The 17,729-nt window shown below is 43.3% G+C and overlaps 1 long non-coding RNA gene across 27 annotated transcripts in view; it reads left to right on the forward strand.

The window, feature by feature from the left end:
• Positions 1–17,729, forward strand: part of LOC132207559 (uncharacterized) — a 264,950-nt gene that overhangs the window by 190,715 nt on the left and 56,506 nt on the right. For 19 of the 27 annotated variants that reach the window (XR_009443562.1, XR_009443557.1, XR_009443564.1 and 16 more), the window contains 3 exons: positions 8,630–8,750; positions 13,272–13,589; positions 14,133–16,615. This is a non-coding gene — a long non-coding RNA (uncharacterized LOC132207559). The remainder of the gene's footprint in view (positions 1–8,629; positions 8,751–13,271; positions 13,590–14,132; positions 16,616–17,729) is intronic. The other 8 variants (XR_009443560.1, XR_009443542.1, XR_009443547.1 and 5 more) reach the window with 8 other exon arrangements.

A 17,729-nucleotide genomic window follows, 5' to 3' on the forward strand; every position in this document is an offset into this window, starting at 1 on the left:
CCCTCCCCCCCCCCCCTCTCTCTCCCTCCCCCCCCCTCTCTCTCCCTCCCCCCCGCCCTCTCTCTCTTTTCCCCCCCCCCCCCTCTCTCTCCCTCCCCCTCTCTCTCCGCCCCACGGTGCCATGGTCAGCTGGCTCATCCTGTCCACAGTCCATTCCCCTCAACCGTACAGGGAGCAAGAATCTCATACCTGTTGCAGGTGTCTGTCCGGATAGATCTGAAAAGATACTGACGTGTCTGCGTCTACCACCTCCGCTGGCACCCGCGTTCCAGGCACCCACCACTCTCTATGTAGAGAACTTTCCACACATATCTCCCCATAAACGTTCGTCCTCTCATTCTGAACTCATGACCCCTAGTAATTGAGTCCCCCACTCTGGGGGGGAAAAAGCTTCTTGCTATCCACCCTGTCTATACCCTCATGATTTTGTAGACCTCAATCAGGTCCCCCCCTAATCACCATCTTTCTCATGAAAATAATCCTAATCTACTCAACCTCTCTTCATAGCTAGCACCCTCCATACCAGGCAACATCCTGGTGAACCTCCACTGCACCCTGTCCAAAGCGTCCACGTCCTTTTGGTAATGTACACAGTACTCTAAATGTGGCTGAACCAAAGTCTCATACAACTGTACATGACCTGCCAACTCTTGTCCTCAATACCCCATCCGATGAAGGAAAGCATGCCCGTTATGCCTTCTTGACCACCCTAATGACCTGGCTTGCCACCTTCAGGGAACAATGGACCTGAACACCCAGATCTCTCTGTTCATCAATTTTCCCTAGGACTTTACCATTTACTGCATAGTTCACCCTTGAATTAGATCTTCCAAAATGCATCACCTCGCATTTGCCCGGATTGAACTCCATCTGACATTTATCTGCCACACTCTCGAGTCTATTTATATTCTACTGTAATCTCTGACAGTCCCCCTCACTTCTGCTGCTCCACCAATCTTAGTGTCCTCTGCAAACTTGCTGATCAGATGACCTACACTTTCCTCCAAATCATTTACGCATATCACAAACAACAGTGGTCCCAGCACAGAACCTTGTGGAACACCCACTGGTCACAGGTGTCCAATTTGAGAAAATACTTTCTACCACTACTCTGTCTCCTGTTGCCTAGCCCATTTTTTTTGGTGTCCGTTGAGCGAGCACACCCTCGACCCCATGCGACTTGACTTTCTCCATCAGCCTGCCATGGGGAACCTTATCAAACGCCTTACTGAAGTCCATGTAAATGACGTCTCCAGCCTTTCCCTTTCAATCAACTTTGTCATGTCGTCAAAGAATTCTATAAAGTTGGTAAGACATGACCTTCCCTGCACAAAACCATGTTGCCTATCACTGATAAGCTGATGTGCTTCCAAATGGGAATAGATCCTATCCCTCAGTACCTTCTCCAGTCGCTTCCCAACCACTGACGTCAGTCTCACCGGTCGATAATTACCTGGATTATCTTTGCTACCCTTCTTGAACAAGGCGACAACATTAGCAAGTCTCCAGTCCTCCGGGACCTCACCCGTGTCTAAGGATGCTGCAAAGATATCTGTTAAGGCCCCGGCTACTTCCTGTCTCGCTTCCCTCAATAACCTGGGATAGATCCCCAACTTAATGCCTTTTAGGAGACCCAACACTTCCTCCTTCCTTGTGTCAACTTGACCTAGAGTAAGCAAATGTCTATCCCTCACATCACCATCTGTCATGTCCCTCCCCTTCATCAATACCGATGCAAAGCATTCGTTAAGAATGTCACCCATTTTCTCTGACTCAGTGCATAACTTTCCTTCTTTGTCCTTAAGTGGGCCAATCCTTTCTCTAGTTACCCTCTTGCTCTTTATATATGAATAAAAGGCTTTGGGATTTTCCTTAACCATGCTTGCCAGCAATATCTCATGTCTTCTCTTCGCCCTCTTAATCCCTTGTTTCAGATGCGCTCGAAATTCCCCGTGTTCTTCCAAAGCTTCATCTCTCTCAAGTCGCCTCTAATCTATGCTTCCTTTTTCCTCTTGGCTAGTCTCACAATTTCACCTGTCGTCCATGGTTCCCGAATCTTGCCTTTTCTGTTCCTCATTTTCACAGGAACATGTCTCTCCTGCATACTAATCAACCGCTCTTTAAAAGCCTCCCACATATCAAATGTGGATTTACCTTCAAACATTTTCTCCCGATCTAAATTCCACAGATGCTACTGAACCTTGGTATAGTTGGCCTTCGCCCAGTTTAGAACTCTTCCTTTAGGACCACTCCCATCCTTGTCCATGAGTATTGTAAAACTTAGGGAATTGTGGTCGCTATTTCCAAAGTCGCCCCCTGCTGTAATTTCAACCACCAGGCAGGTTCATTCCCCAACACCAGGTCCAGTATGGCCCCTTGCCGAGTTGGACTACGCACACACTGCTCTAGAAAACCCTCCTGGACACACCTTACAAATTCTGCTCCATCTTGCCCCCTAGTTCTGAGTGAATCCCAGTCAATGTTGGGATAATTAAAATCTCCCATCACCACCACCCTGTTTCTCCAACACCTTTCCATTATCTGTTTACATATTTGTACCTCTATCTCACGCTCGCTGTAGGGAGGCCTGTAGTACAGCCCCAACATTGTTACTGCATCCTTCCTATTTCTGAGTTCTACCCATATTGCCTCAATGCTTGAGCCCTCCATGGGGCCCTCCTTCAGTACAGCTGTGATATGGTCTTCGACCAGTATTGCAACTAACATTAAATAGTAGACAGTAGATCACTGGAAAAGGAGGCTGAAGAATCAGTATGAGGAATGAAGAAATGGAAGAGGAACTGAACAGGTACTTTGTATCAGTCTTCATGGTGGAAAACACCAATCGCATACTAGAACTTTGAGAGTTAGGGGCAGTGGTGAATATAATAGCCGTAACTAAGGAAAAGGTGCTGGGGAAGCAGAAAAGTCTGAAGGTGGACCAATCACCCCTGGACCAGATGGACTGTACTGTAGACTTCTGAAGGAGATAGCTGAAGAAATTGTTGAGGCATTAGTGGTGATCTTTCAGGAATCAGTGGTGATAGGGAGGATCTTGGGGGTTTGGAAAATGGCTAAGGCAACACCCCTGCTTAAGAATTGAGAGAGACAAGAAGGGAAATTATAGGTCAGTTAGCCTGACGTCAATCATTGGTAAGATTTTAGAGTCCGTTCTTAAGGTTGAGATTGCAGAGACCTTGGAAGTAAATGACAAAATCGGGCTGATTCAGCATAGCTTCATCGAGGGGAAGTTATACCTGACAAATCTGTTAGAATTCTTTGAGTAGAAAGTGGGCAAGTTAGACAAAAGGGAGCCAGTGAATGGGATTTGTTTGGATTTCCAGAATGCTGTTGAGAAGGTATCAAATAAGATGAGAGCCCATAGTGTTTGGGCAAGTTACTGCCATGGATAGAGCATTGGCTGACTGGCAGAAGGCAGAGAGTGTAGATAAAGGGGTCTTTTACAGGATGGCAGCTGGTGACGAGTAGAGTCCCACAGGGATCAATGTTGGTACCACAACAGTTCATGTAATACATTGATGATATGGATGAAGCAACTGAGACATTTTTGCTGAGTTTACAGTTGGCACAGTGACAGATGGAGGGAGAGATAGCAGTGAGGAAGTTGCAGAAGGACTTGCATAGACTCTGAGAGTGGGCAAAGAAGTGGCAGACAGAACACTGTGTGGGACACTGTGAGGTTATGTGCTTTGGTAGGAAAAATGGAGGCATAGATTATTTTCTAAATGAGAAAGGGCATTTGAAGTCTGAAGCACAACTGTCCCTCGTTGCCTTTGAGAAGGTGGTAGTGAGTTTCCTTCTTGAACTGCTACAAGTACATTTGCTCGAGATAGATACAATGCCACTAGGGAGGGAATTTTGGATTTTGACCCAGCGTGTTATCAGCTGAGCCTGAACATTGTCCAGGTCAATCTGCACAAAACAACCCTTTTTTTACCCCTGGAATTAACATTATGAACGTTCTGAAAACCGCTGTTGTAAGCATATCTTAATAGGCTTAATAGACCAAAACTGTAAGCTTGTTCAAAGTCCTCTTCAGGTTAACATGCAGGTTCACTTGACAGTTAGGAATGTAAATGCAATGTTAGCATTCATTTCAAGAGGGCTAGAATACAAGTGCAGGAATGTACTGCTGAGGCTGTATATGGCTCTGGTCAGACCCTATTTGGAACATCGTGACCAATGTTTGGCTCCATATCGAAACAAGGAGTCTGCCACTTCTTTGCCCACTCACCTAGCCTGTCCAAGTCCTTCTGCAGCTTCCCCACTTCCTCACTACTATTTGTCCCTCCATCTGCTGACATTGGAGGGAGTCCAGAGGAAGTTGGCAAGAATCATTCTGAGTATGACGAGCTTGTCTTACGAGGAGTGGTTCAGGACTCTGGGTCTGTACTCGATGGAGTTTAGAAGGATGAGGGGAGAATGTGGAGAGGCCTGGAGAGACGTGGATGTGGGGAAGATGTTTCCATGAGTAGGAGAGACTTAAATCTTCGGGCACACCCTCAGAGTCGAATGGATAACCCTTTAGAACTGAGATGAGGAATTTCTTCAGCCGGTGGATGGTGAATCTGTGGAATTCGTTGTTGCGGAAGGCTGTGGAGGCCAAGTCATTGAGTCTGTTGAAGATATGAGTTGGATAGGCTCTTGGTTAGTAAGGGGATCAAGAGTTAGGGGGAGAAAGCGGGAGATTGGATGGTGGAGCAGAGAGTCAGTTGTAACTGCTAAAATATTGAGGCTGGGATTTCAGCAAAGGTAATGTTGAGGGGGGACGGTTAGATGCTCACTTGTCGGAGATGGTCATTATCTGTCACTTATATGGACGTTTTTTTTGAAAACTCTGTTGTGGATGTGGGCATCACTGGCTCGGCCAGCATTTATTATCTGTCCCTAGTTGCCCTTAGGAAGGTAGTGGTGAGCTGCCTTCTTGAACTGCTACAAGTACATTTGCTTTCGGTAGATACAATACGATTAGGGAGGGGATTTCTGAGAACGCTGTTGTAAGCATATCCTAGCTTAATAGACCAAAACTGTACGCTGTGCTCCTTGAGTGGTGTCACCAGTCTTGTGTGGAAAGATTTTCACTCCTCCCCTCCTTGAAATAAAGATTTGCACCTCACGTGCCTTCTAAAATACATGCTGTGCATAGAAGCTAAATTTTTGTGCTTCATGTACATGCCTCTTGCTGCGTTCTGCTGGGATCTTTTAAGAATCTAGAAAAGATTACAGCTGATACATCCATTTGGGCAGCACGGTGACTCAGTGGTTAGCTCTGCAGCCTCACAGCGCCAGGGGCCCGGGTTCGACTCCAGCCTCGGGTAACTGTCTGTGCGGAGTTTGCACATTCTCCCTGTGTCTGCATGGGTTTCCTCCATGTGCTCCAATTTCCTCCCACAGTCCAAAGATGTGCAGGCTAGGTGGATCGACCATGCTAAATCGCCGGTAGTGTTCAGGGGTGTGTGTGGGTTATAGGGGTGGGATGGGATGCTGCAAGGGGCGATGTGGACTTGTTGGTCCGACGGACCTGTTTCCACACTGTAGGGAACCGAATCTAATCTAATGTCTGCAGTCAACTCTTATAATCCTCCATGTTATCATCTAATTTAGTCTGAAGGGATGCCTGACAACTAATGAAGTGAGGGAACAGGTTTTATGTCTGTATTATTTGAGGATGAATTGATTGTGAGTTGGCTGTATAAATATGGGAGCTAGTAATTAGGGGTTGACGTTTATGGAGTATTTTTAAAAGAAATAAAGCTCTGATGGTACGATGTTGGGTTGGACTCTTTGCATACCTGGAATCCAATTCTTCAGGTCCAGGGAACCTATTAACTTAGTCTTCTCAGTTTTCCTCAATGTTTTCTTGAGGATTTCCTTCTCCCTTTCGCTCCCTACTTTTCGCCCATTGATTTTTTTTTGTATGTTTTCTACTGTGAAATCAGATAGAAAATATTGGTTCAAAGCTTGTGCCATGACCTTCATTTCCCATCATCAATTCCCCAGTCTCAACCTCTCATGAGCCATAATTCACTGTATTTACTCTTTTCCTTTTGATACACTTGTGGAAGCCTTTACTGGATTTATATTAATGTCTCCCTCATTATTACTTTGGTCATCTTTTGTTCACATCTGAAATAGTTTCAGTTCCACAATTTTCCAATCTTTCTTTCAATTTATACTATCTTTAACTTTGTTAGATAGCAACAGATGGCACCATGGTGCATTCTAGCTGTACATCCTTTCATTCTAAATTGACAATATTTTTGTTCAGAGTTATGAAATATCTCCTGAAACATCTGCCATTGCTTCTCTATGGTCTTACCTTTTAAACTATTTTCCCAGTTCAACTCTGCCTTTATACTCCTGAGTTATCGTCAATGAAAGTTAAAGATATTAAACAGTTTCAGACCAAATTCTCATCCTCATCCTTGATGTAAAATTCTACCACATCCTGATCATTCTTATCCAGAGAATCCTGTACTATGTTATGGTTGATGAGTTGTATCTCAAAACATACTACCAGGTCTAAAATATCTTAATCCCTGCTTGGTTCCAGTGGTACAGTTTTAAGACTCCGAATGCACTCTATGAATATATCCTGAGGGGTAGATAACTTCTCTTGACATCAAGGTGCCATTCAACCAAATATGACATCAAGGAGCCGTCGCAAAGCTGCAGTCAGTAAGAATCAGGTGAAAAACCCTCTGCTGGCTGGAACCTTACCATAAAGCAAGTGGTTGTGGTTATTGGAAGTCAGTTGCCCCAACTCCAAAGCATCACTGCGGGGGTTACGTAAATTTGTGCCCTGAGCTCAACCATCTTCAACTGTTTCATCAAATGCCAAATGCCATCCCTCCGTCAGAATGCCATACGTGGGGATGTTCTCAGTTGATTGTGCCATGTTCAGCACCACTCATAGCTCCTCAGATGCTGAAGTAGTCCATGTCCACGGAACATAAGTGATGAGAAGCAAGTGGTAGTTGTGCTGTGCAACTTACGGGCAATGAACGTCACCATTAAGGAGAATCTAACCATTGCCCCATGACTTCCACTCCTTTACTGCCAATATGCTGAGGCTTATCAGGTTTCCAGAAACTGAATTGGACCAAACTTATAATTATTGTGACGACAAGAGCAGGTCAGAGGTTAAGAATTCTGCAGTGAATAATGAGCCCCCTACCTACACAAAGCCTGTCCACCATCTATAAAGCCCAAGTCAGGAATGTAATCTCCACTGGTCAGGACTGGTGCAGCTCCATCAACACTCAGGAAGCTTGAACCATATGGACAAAGCAGCCTGTTGGATTGGTACCCCACCCACCACCTTCAACATCTGTTCTATCATCAGTAATGTATAATTAGTGCCCCATGCAAGTTTCCCTCCAAGCCACACACACTATCCTGACTCGGAACTATATCGCTGTTCATTAATAGTCATTGAGTTAAGATTCTGGAGCTTCTTTCTGAACAGCACTACTCTAGGGACTGCAGTTATTCAAGAAGGCAGCTCACCACCACCTTCTCCAGGGTAATTGGGCTTAGCCAGCAACATCCACATCCCGTGAATAAAAAAGAATCTTCCAGGCTATCTGTGCCAATTGGATTCACAGTTTATGGTAACATCTTTCTTACAAGATCCCATTACTTCTTGGTCTATCGACTGTATGCTATCCTGGACTGTATCTTCTGTCAGGGGATCTATGAATCTGAAACTGTCACAGCTGTGACTTCTTTCCTTTGCTGTTCCTTATCTCTACCCAAACTGATTGCCTATTTTGCCTGGGAGCCAGTTGGCTGGTTTGTAATTCAGAGTGATACCAACAGCCTGGGATCCGACACTGTCTGAAGTTAATGAAGGAATCTTCTTCTCAACCTCTCTCCTCATCTGAGGTGCGGTAACCTTCAATTTAAACCACCTCCAGTTATATCTCTCGACTGTGAGAGCAGACCTGTGGTCTCATCTGGGACTATAGTGACTTTGAATCTCCAAACCAAGATAATTTCTCACCAATGTATTGATCTCATCTTTGACACAAGACAAAAAAACAAACAAATTAAACCCAATGAGATGAATTTTGGATCACTGGATTACATGGCATAATTGGACAACGAAATGCACTATTGTTAAAATAATTAGGAATTCAACCAGAAAGGCCACTAATGTGAATCCTGGATCTGTGTATCATTTGAAATTATTTAATTGGATAGTTTCAGTATTTGGCCACAAGATGGAGAAATCTGCTGAGGTGATGTACCCAGAAGATAGAAAGATGATAGAAATGTTTGGAGAGATATGGGCCAAGCACAGGCAGGTGGAACTAGTTCAGTTTGGGATTGTGATCAGCAAAGGCTGGTTGGACCAAAGGATCTGTTTTCATGCTGTATGACTCTATGAAACTCAAGCTTAATTGTCCGAAACTCACATTCAGACATATCTAACCTTGATCATAATCTTACAGAAAGATAGCCGACTTTATCCCTCAGAGTTGCAGACTCTTCAATTTTACATCCTCAAAGACATTTAGCAGGAATAGCATGGATTATAGAGTGAGTTGAGTAGATTGGTTCATTATTAATTCTTAACTAAATTTGATTTATTTTACATTTTTAGACAACATCAGGTGAAGATGTGCGTGATTTCACCAAGGTGCTGAAAAATAACTTCAGATCAAAGAAATACTTTGCCAAACATCCTCGCTTGGGTTATTTACCACTACAAACAGTCCTAGAAGGTGAGAACCTTGAGATGTAAGTTTATTGATGTGAGATTTACTAATGTATCAATGCCCATTTGGGAGTTGACAAATATTGCAGCATTATTCGCTCTGCAGCTGAGCAGGAGAGTGAGGTTGTCCATTTGCGCCGATATCAGAAGTACACAATACAAGAACAAGAGGGGCTTAACTGATATCATTGGTCCTCTCGCCTTCAAAACAGTGTAGTTACTCAGAGTGCATCTGCTGTGGACTTGTTGATACTGTCACTAACGTGCAACCTTCCTTGATATCTTTCTCTGTCCTCCAGTTCTGTCTTTTAAAAACTACAATCAATTACCCTCTCCTTAAAAGGAAAGAACCTTTGGCTGAACAGAGAACAAAGAACAGTACAGGCCCTTCGGCCCACGATGTTATGCCGACCTATTATCCCACTCAGATCAAACTACCCTGCATACCCTTCATTTTACTATCCTTCATGTGCCTATCCAAGAGTCGTTTAAAAGTCTCTAAATGTATCTGACTCCATTACCACTGCTAGCAGCGCATTCCACACACCCGCCACTCTCTGTGTAAAGAACCTACCTCTGACATCTCCCCTATTCCTTCCTCCAGTCACCTTAAAATTTCTCCCCCTCGTAATAGTCATTTCTGCCCTGGGAAACAAAATCTGACTATCCACTCCAGCTATGCCTCTCATCATCTTGCATACCTCTATCAAGTCACCTCTCATTCTTCTTTGCTCCAATGGAAAAAGTCCTCGCCCCCTCAATGTTTCATCATAAGACCTGCCGTCCATTCCATGCAGCATCCTGCTAAATCTCCTCTACACCCTCTCTAAAGCTTCCACATCCTTCCTATAATGAAGCAACCAGAATTGAACTCAATGTTCCAAGCGCTGCTCCATCCCCACAAACTAATGCTCGATTCCAAATCCCTTTTCTCTTGATGCTTTAAATTCAATGCTGTCTTTCGTGTAATTTCATATTTGAATTCACTGGTCCTGAGCCGCTCGCGGCGATGTGCCCCCGCGGTCCTGCTACAGTGCTTTGAGATGGAAACAAACATGACTGATGAAGGTCCACCAGTTGATGTAGTACGTTTAGATTTCAAAAAAGCATTTGATAAATTACAACTCATAAGGTGACTCAAAAGAAAGCAGCCCATGAGTTCAAGGGTAGTATATTAGGATGGACAGAGGACTGCATCGCAAACAGAAGTAGAGAAGGGGCAGCAGGATGGTAACTTATAACTGGTGTCCGGCCACAGGGTCCCTGCTGCGGAGGCCGTACACCTAATGTTCCCTGGGTTGATTTTGGAAATGGAGGAGGGGATTGCCATGCTTAGGAATGTTGGGCGGATGGGATTTATAAGATTGAAAGAAATCTTATTTTTTCAGCATTTAAGATTCTTAAGAGGCTTGATAGTGTATATCCGTAGAGAATGCTCCCATTTGTGAAATATTTTATGACCACAGAGGCCACATTTTCATATTGGTTGCCTGTTAATTCAGGGGAAGAATTACTTCTTTCAGGTGGTAGCAATCTATTCAACACTTTAGCAGAGAAGGTTTTCGAGGTAATGCCATCAATTATATGCTAGGCTGAGATGGCCAGTTTAATTTTCAAATCAAGAAACAACAATAATGAGAAAAGGGTAGTTTTCACAGTGGAAGCTACTTCAAGGATCCCCTTATCCCTGTATTCTTTAGTAATGAATTAAATACATCACTACCACACCATCACTACCATTACAGAAGTAGTAGTAGACAATCTAATGGAGTGAAAGCAGATTAGACTCTTTGCCCTGATGGTTTACTTTCTATGATTCCAAACAAAGGAGCTTCAGAGTTGGTGTATGCATTGATTGTAATTTCTGAAAAAGGTTTCGATTCTCAAGAAGCATCTGAGGGCTGGAAAACTGCCGATGTGACATCCCTATTTAAAAAGGAGAAAGGCAAATTGTTGGAAATATGTGGCAATCAACTGTGAAGAAAATAATAGCAGGACATTTGGAAAATCAGAATCTAATCAAACAGAATCACCATAGCCTGACGAAAGAGAAATTATGTCTGGCTAATTTGTTTGGGTTTTTGGAGGAAGTCCCAACCAGAATTAGTAGAGGAAAACCAGTAAATGTGTTGTATTTGGACTTTGAGCAAGCATTTGAGAATGTACTCAAAAGTAATAAGCTAAGAGCTGAGGTTTTGAAGGTAGTATATTGCTATGGATCAGTATGCTTTGCATGGCCAGGAAGGAGAGATCACATCTACAGTGAAATGCACCAAGTGAATAGATATTTTGGGGAATTTGGTGGCCATGTGGTAAGTCAGTGCAGAGGGTAAGAGGTGCTATTTGCTTGCTTTTTTTGCCTGATAGTTGGTAAGCTTTTTTTTTGAGACAGGGCAAATTGAAGCCAGAAGCGGGGACCCAGAAGGTGAACCCGGTTCATTGGTTGGTGATAGCTACTGGTTTAAGAATCTATTATCGGTAACTTTCAGATTGAAAGTAAATCGGAGAAATATATACAGGCTACAAACTAATGTTTTGAAATCAAATTAAGATATAAGTAATTGAAATGGAGATGCCGGGCCAATGATGATTTAAACCTACATGACGGGGGAGTGGTCAGACACCATACTCCAGCTCAGGGTTGATGAACTGGAATCTCAGTTTCGACCAATCAACAAATCATGCGGGGGAGAGTTACCAGGGAATGCTCTGTTTCCGGAGGCAGTCACACACCTTAGATTAACTACCTGAAGCTCGGTCAGTGGCCAGGGACGTGAGACTGTGACTAAGAACAGGGCAGGTGGAAGGATCCAGGATGTCGTGCAGAAGGAACCTTGGCCTTTGATCTTATCGAACAGGTTTGAGATTCTTTCTTCCTGTGTGGATGAGAGGTCAGGGTATATGGAAGATGAGTAAACTGACTATAGCACGGTGGTACAGGGGGACATTCAAGAGGGGATAAAAAGTGAAATGTAGTTATAATCAGAGGTAGTATAGTTAGGAGAATGAACATTGTTGGTTGTGACTAGGATCGAGAGTCTCGAAAGTAGTGTTGCCTGCCTGGCGCCCAGGTTTAGGATATTCCGTCTTGGCTACCAAGGAATTTGAAGTGGGAGGTGTAGAAATCCAGCTATCGTGGTGGACACAGGTACCATTGATATGGAAGAAAGAGGAAAGAGGTTCTGCTGAGGGATTACAAGCACTGAGGTGCTGAGTGAGAAGGCAGAACCAAAAGGTAATAATCTCGGGATTCTTATCTGAGCAATTTGGCACGGTGTGAACAAAACTGAAGATGTAAATGCATTGTTCAAATGATGGCATGGCAGAAATGTGTTTGAATTCATGGGACATTGGCATTGGTATGGGGAAGGAGGGAGTTGTTCCGGTGGCATAGGCTTGATGAGAATCATATTGGGACAAATATCCTGGCAAAAGACATAGCTAGGTCTGGGGTAGGGCATCAAAGTGAAAAGTGTGGAGCGGGTGAGTCCAGTTGCATGGAAAATTATGGAAAAAGTTAGAAGCTAGTAAGTGCTCAGCAAAGTTTCCAGAGCAAGTAATAGGACAAAAAGTATGGAAATAGTCAGGAGTCTCATTTCAGGTGCAGCAGATAAGAAGGGTGGCCGTAAATGCCAGACTGAAGGTCTTTTATTTAATTGTAGGGAGTGTATAAAACAAAGTGAATGAGTTTGTGGTGCAGATGGAAATTGACAGATGTATTGTTCTGGGTATCACAGACATGTGGTTGTAAGGGGATAAGTGTTGGGAACTAAATATCCAATGATACATGTCCTATAGAAAGAACAGACAAATGGACAGAGATGCCAGGGTTGGCTTGTGAGTAAGAAATGGGGCAGCGCTGAAGGAACCACAGGTCTTGAGCTTGTTTATTAATGACTTGGAGGAAGAGGTGAATGTGCTGTGGCTAAATTTTTAGATGACTCAAAAATATTTGGAAAGACAAGGCATGGAACAGAAACAGAGATTTACCAGGATGTTACTTGGATTGGAATGTATTAGCTTTCAGGAGGGCTTGGTGGAAATGTTGTATAATAATAAATGTAATGAGATCAACCATGATCTCACCGAATGGTGGAGGAAATTCAATGGGCCAAATGACTTGTTGAGTGAGTCTTGTTGTTTGACAATGAATTCGTAAAGGTGTTTGTTTTTGTCTCTTGGATGAGATGTAAAAATGAAATGTGTACGCTTCCTTTTCATCTGGCAATAAATAATCGTTCTGAACGATTTCCATTGACTAGTGGCAATCTGACAAGCATCACGATGTAAAGAGATTCTTAGCTTCTTTTTAATTGTAAAGTTATTCTCTGGAATTAATTAAGCATATATTATTTGCATCTCAGGAATTATATTCATCACTGCATCTCAAAAAGTACTCTGTTGTATGATAACAGCATTTTAAAGAACACTCTTCAATGGTTGTGATTTTCAGTTGCCATAACACACATTAAATTACATTGTTGGCCAATCTGTCCATGATTATTTCATTGTCTTACATTTCAAACAGACGAGGAAATATTAGTGATGCAATGAAGAGTTTGATGATAAAATATAATTACTGTTACGGTTTCCTCTTGGACGAAATATTCTCATCAAATTGACTGGTCAAGGAAATGGGACACTGACTGTGAGTACTTTGAGTGTTTAAGTGATTCCTAAAATGAAAATTATGACCTTGATTTCTCTTGCATGCAGATATGAAGAGACTATTTTAAAAATCCTCTCGGTTCGTGGTTCAGGCATAAAGGTGTCACATGTATATTTATGTATATACATGTACATGTGTAATCTGAAAAGAAAATGACGATAAATCACTTGTTACAAGGTGAGAATGAGTTATCCAGATAGTAAGAACTGCCAAAGTTGGTGTCTGAGATAACACATTGTGGAGCTGGGGGAAAGCAGGCAGCATCAGAGGCTCAAGAAAGTTGATGTTTTGGGTCAGGACCCTTCCTCCAAAATGGAGGGTGGACGGGAGCTCAGAAACAAATAGTGTGGAGAGGGAGGAGGTGCTGGGGAAGGTAGGTGGGATGGTGATAAATGAGTACTATCCAGATTGGAACAGATTTACCCCAGAAGGTATTGAATACAAGTTCCAAATCACTCTCAAAATCCTAGTGACCGTTCATGTTTTTTTTGTCTGTGTGTTTCAGTAATTGCATGTCAGTTTGAATGGTTCATTGAGAGTGAGGAACCTATGGACTCACACACACCAACATGGAATTTAATTCAAAGAGTGACTCCTCTTCAAAGTACTTAATCGCTTTTAAAATCTTGACCATTTCTGCTGTCTAGTTAAACAAGTGTAGCTGAATACTGCTTCAATAGGAATTAGTGTTTAATAGGAACATATTTGTGAAACTTACAGTTCCTCAAGCTTTAGCATAAACTGGTGGAGACTTTCGGCGCTTGCAAAAAGGCTCACCTCTCTGTTAATACTGAAGGAAAATTGGAGTTTAAAAGTAAGTTCACCCGGTGTCAGGGAATGAAATGTTAATGTTGACTTGAATATAATTTTTAAAAAAGTAATATATTTGTGTAGCACTAAACTCAAATTAAAATTTGGATATGCCAGTTGACTCCTGTTTGACACTGGATGGAATGGCGGTGACATCAGATTCAGTGATGATTGAGAATCTAAAGAATATGAGGATAAGATTTAAAATCCAAATATCATTGAACTCTTCAAGAAATGTATTACTGGAAAAGGGGGAAAGCATGTATGTCTATTAGAATTGAATACACTCTGAAGGCGGTGGCACAGATGAAACAGACCTGTGTGCTAAAACTTATCACAAATTTCACATTGAATGGAACAGTTTAAACAGGCTGGAGGAAGCAGACATGCCAGCGCAAACTTTTGAATTTGTGCATTCTGTTCATAAACATCAGCAAAATTGTGGGAACCTGTTTATTCTTTCTCTTTTATTGCACAGAACCATACGATTACACTAATTTTGATGAGGAATTTAAAGATTATGAGCCCCGTCCGTTTGACCCGCAGTTTGGCACCATAGGTTGGCACGATCTTCGTTCGAGAAGGAAGAGGGATGTTCCAGACACAGAAAATCGTCAAACCATTTACTACAAAGTCTGTTTCTGCTTAGTATTAATTAATGCAGTTAACATTTTCAGATCGACATGATTGCAGAATGGAGTCAATAAAACAAATTCCATCTGATATTCAACATAAATTTTAAGTTTAGAATAACAAGCTCACAAGAGCTTGGTTTTAGATATCACTTGGGACCACAGACTAACAGACAAAGGAACAAAGCAAAACGACTCTGCGATTTGATGTAGAAACTCCTGACTCCGAAGCCTGCAGCCGCCCTCCAATTCTCAAGTCAGAAGTGTGCCAATGATGGTGCAGATCCAACAACACTGGAAACGATCTTGAGTCTAGACCAAAGCAGCCCCTTGATTGGCACCGTATCCATTCTCTCCACAACCAACTCCAAGACACAATAATGTGTCCATATACAAGATGCACTGCCACATTTTTTTCCAACTATTCTTACACCCGCCTTTCCAGACTTAGAAAACTCATCTTCAAGGTCAAGGACATCAGACATGGTAGCACTAATCCCAGTAAAAATCACCTCCAAGCTACTCTCAAACTTATTTGGAAATGAATGATTGTTCCTGAGTCAATATTAGTAATCTCTTTTGGAACAGCATTGTGGGTCTGTGTACAGCAACATGAAGCTGTTCAAGAAGTCAATTTGTGCTGGACAATCAGCAACAGCTATGTCTCATTAAAGAATAAATAAATCGGAAAGAAATCCATCTGAGAGTCACAAGCAAATGGGTAACTTTTTTTTGTTCACTCTGCAGCTCGTGGGCTATTACCAATTTTGACAATGACAAATGAAGCTTTTGTTTGGTTTGCTATTGATAGCAGCTGTCCACAAAATAAAAACAATTGGCATCAGAGATAATGGGAACTGCAGATGCTGGAGAATCCAAGATTACAAAGTGTGGAGCTGGATGAACACAGCAGGCCAAGCAGTATCTCAGGAGCACAAAAGCTGACGTTTCGGGCCTCGACCCTTCATCAGAAAAGAGGGAGGAGGAGAGGGCTCTGAAAGAAATAGGGAGAGGGGAAGGCAGATTGAAGATGGATAGAGGGGAAGATAGGTGCAGAGGAGACAGACAAGCAATAAGGAAGGAGAGGATCAAATATCAAGGTAGGCTAGCTAGTCATATCAGAAATCATAGTAACGGCTTCTTTCAATACATAAGAAACAAACGTGAGGCAAAAGTAGACACTGGGCCACTCCAAATTGATGCTGGAAGGCAAGTGGTGGGAGATAAGGAAGTAGCTGAAGAACTTAATAAGTACTTTGCGTCAGTCTTCACAGTGGAAGACATGAGTAATATGCCAACAATTAGGGAGAGCCAGGGGGCAGAGCTGAGGATGGTAGGAATTACAAAAGAGCAAGTGCTAAAAGAGCTAAAAGGTCTAAAAATTGATAAATCTCCTGGCCCCAATAGGCTATATCCTAGAGTTCTGAACAAGGTGGCTGAGGAAATAGCAGAGGCTTTGGCTATGATCTTTCAAAAGTCAGTGTAGTTTTTTTTTGAGTGCGAGCAGCAGCGGAGGCAAGACGGACCCGGAAGACTGCAGCTAAGGTAAAGCAGTTTATTTTGAAAATTACTTACCGATAGCGGGCAGCGGTGTTTTTCCTCTTTCAGAGAAGGAGCGGGAGCAGCAGAGGAAGTGACGAGGACCAGAGGGGCAGCCGGGAAGGAAAGCAGTGAGTATAAATACTCACCCTTCGACGCCAACGGCCATTATGAGTGCGAGCAGCAGCAGAGGCAAGATGGACCCGGAAGACTGCAGCTAAGGTAAAGCAGTTTATTTTTAAAATTACTTACCGGTAGCGGGCAGCGGTGTTTTTCCTCTTTCAGAGAAGGAGCGGGAGCAGCAGAGGAAGTGACGAGGACCAGAGGGGCAGCCGGGAAGGAAAGCAGTGACCATATATATCAGCAAGGCGTGTTAGGGAAATGGAGCTGGAGCTGGATGAACTACGGATCATTCGGGAGGCAGAGGGGGTAATTGAGAGGAGTTACCGGGAGTTGGTCACTCCTAAGGCTCAGGACGAGGATAGATGGGTTACAGTTAGGGGGAGGAAAGGGGACAGACAGACAGTGCAGAGATCCCCTGTGGGCATTCCCCTCAGCAATAAGTATACCATTTTGGATACTGCTGGGGGGGATGACCTACCAGAGGAAAGCCATAGTAGTCAGTTCTCTGGCACTGAGCCTGACACTGTGACAAAGAAGGGAAGGGGGCAGAATAGAAAAGTACTCGTGGTAGGGGACTCGATAGTTAGGGGAATCGACAGGAGATTTTGTGGGCAAGATCGGGATTCCCGGAAGGTATGTTGCCTCCCTGGTGCCAGGGTCCGGGACGTCTCCGATCGGGTGTATAAAGTTCTAAAAGGGGAGGGCGAACAGCCAGAAATCGTGTTACATATTGGCACAAATGATATAGCCAGAAATAGGTTTGAGGATATAAAAAGTGATTTCAGGGAGTTAGGATGGAAGCTGCAGAGCAGGACGAACAGAGTAGTGTTCTCTGGTTTACTACCGGTGCCACGAGATAGCGAGGTGAGGAACAGGGAGCGGGCGCAGCTGAACACGTGGCTTCGCAGCTGGTGTAGGAGGGAGGGCTTCAGATATGTTGATAATTGGGATGCCTTCTGGGGAAGGTGGGACCTGTACAAGAAGGACGGGTTGCATCTGAACTGGAAGGGGACCAATGTCCTGGGTGGAAGGTTTGCTCGAGTAGTTCGAGAGGGTTTAAACTAGTATGGCAGGGGGGTGGGAACCTGAGCTGTATACCAGAGGTGAGCATTGATGCAGGTGAGGCAGTAGCAAGAGGTAGACCAGCTAGTGGGAAGGATTTTCCTGGGAAGGAACCAAGGAATCGGTTAAAGTGTGTTTGCTTTAATGCAAG

This window comes from Stegostoma tigrinum, unplaced genomic scaffold, assembly GCF_030684315.1.
Source record: "Stegostoma tigrinum isolate sSteTig4 unplaced genomic scaffold, sSteTig4.hap1 scaffold_100, whole genome shotgun sequence".
NCBI lineage: Eukaryota > Metazoa > Chordata > Chondrichthyes > Orectolobiformes > Stegostomatidae > Stegostoma > Stegostoma tigrinum.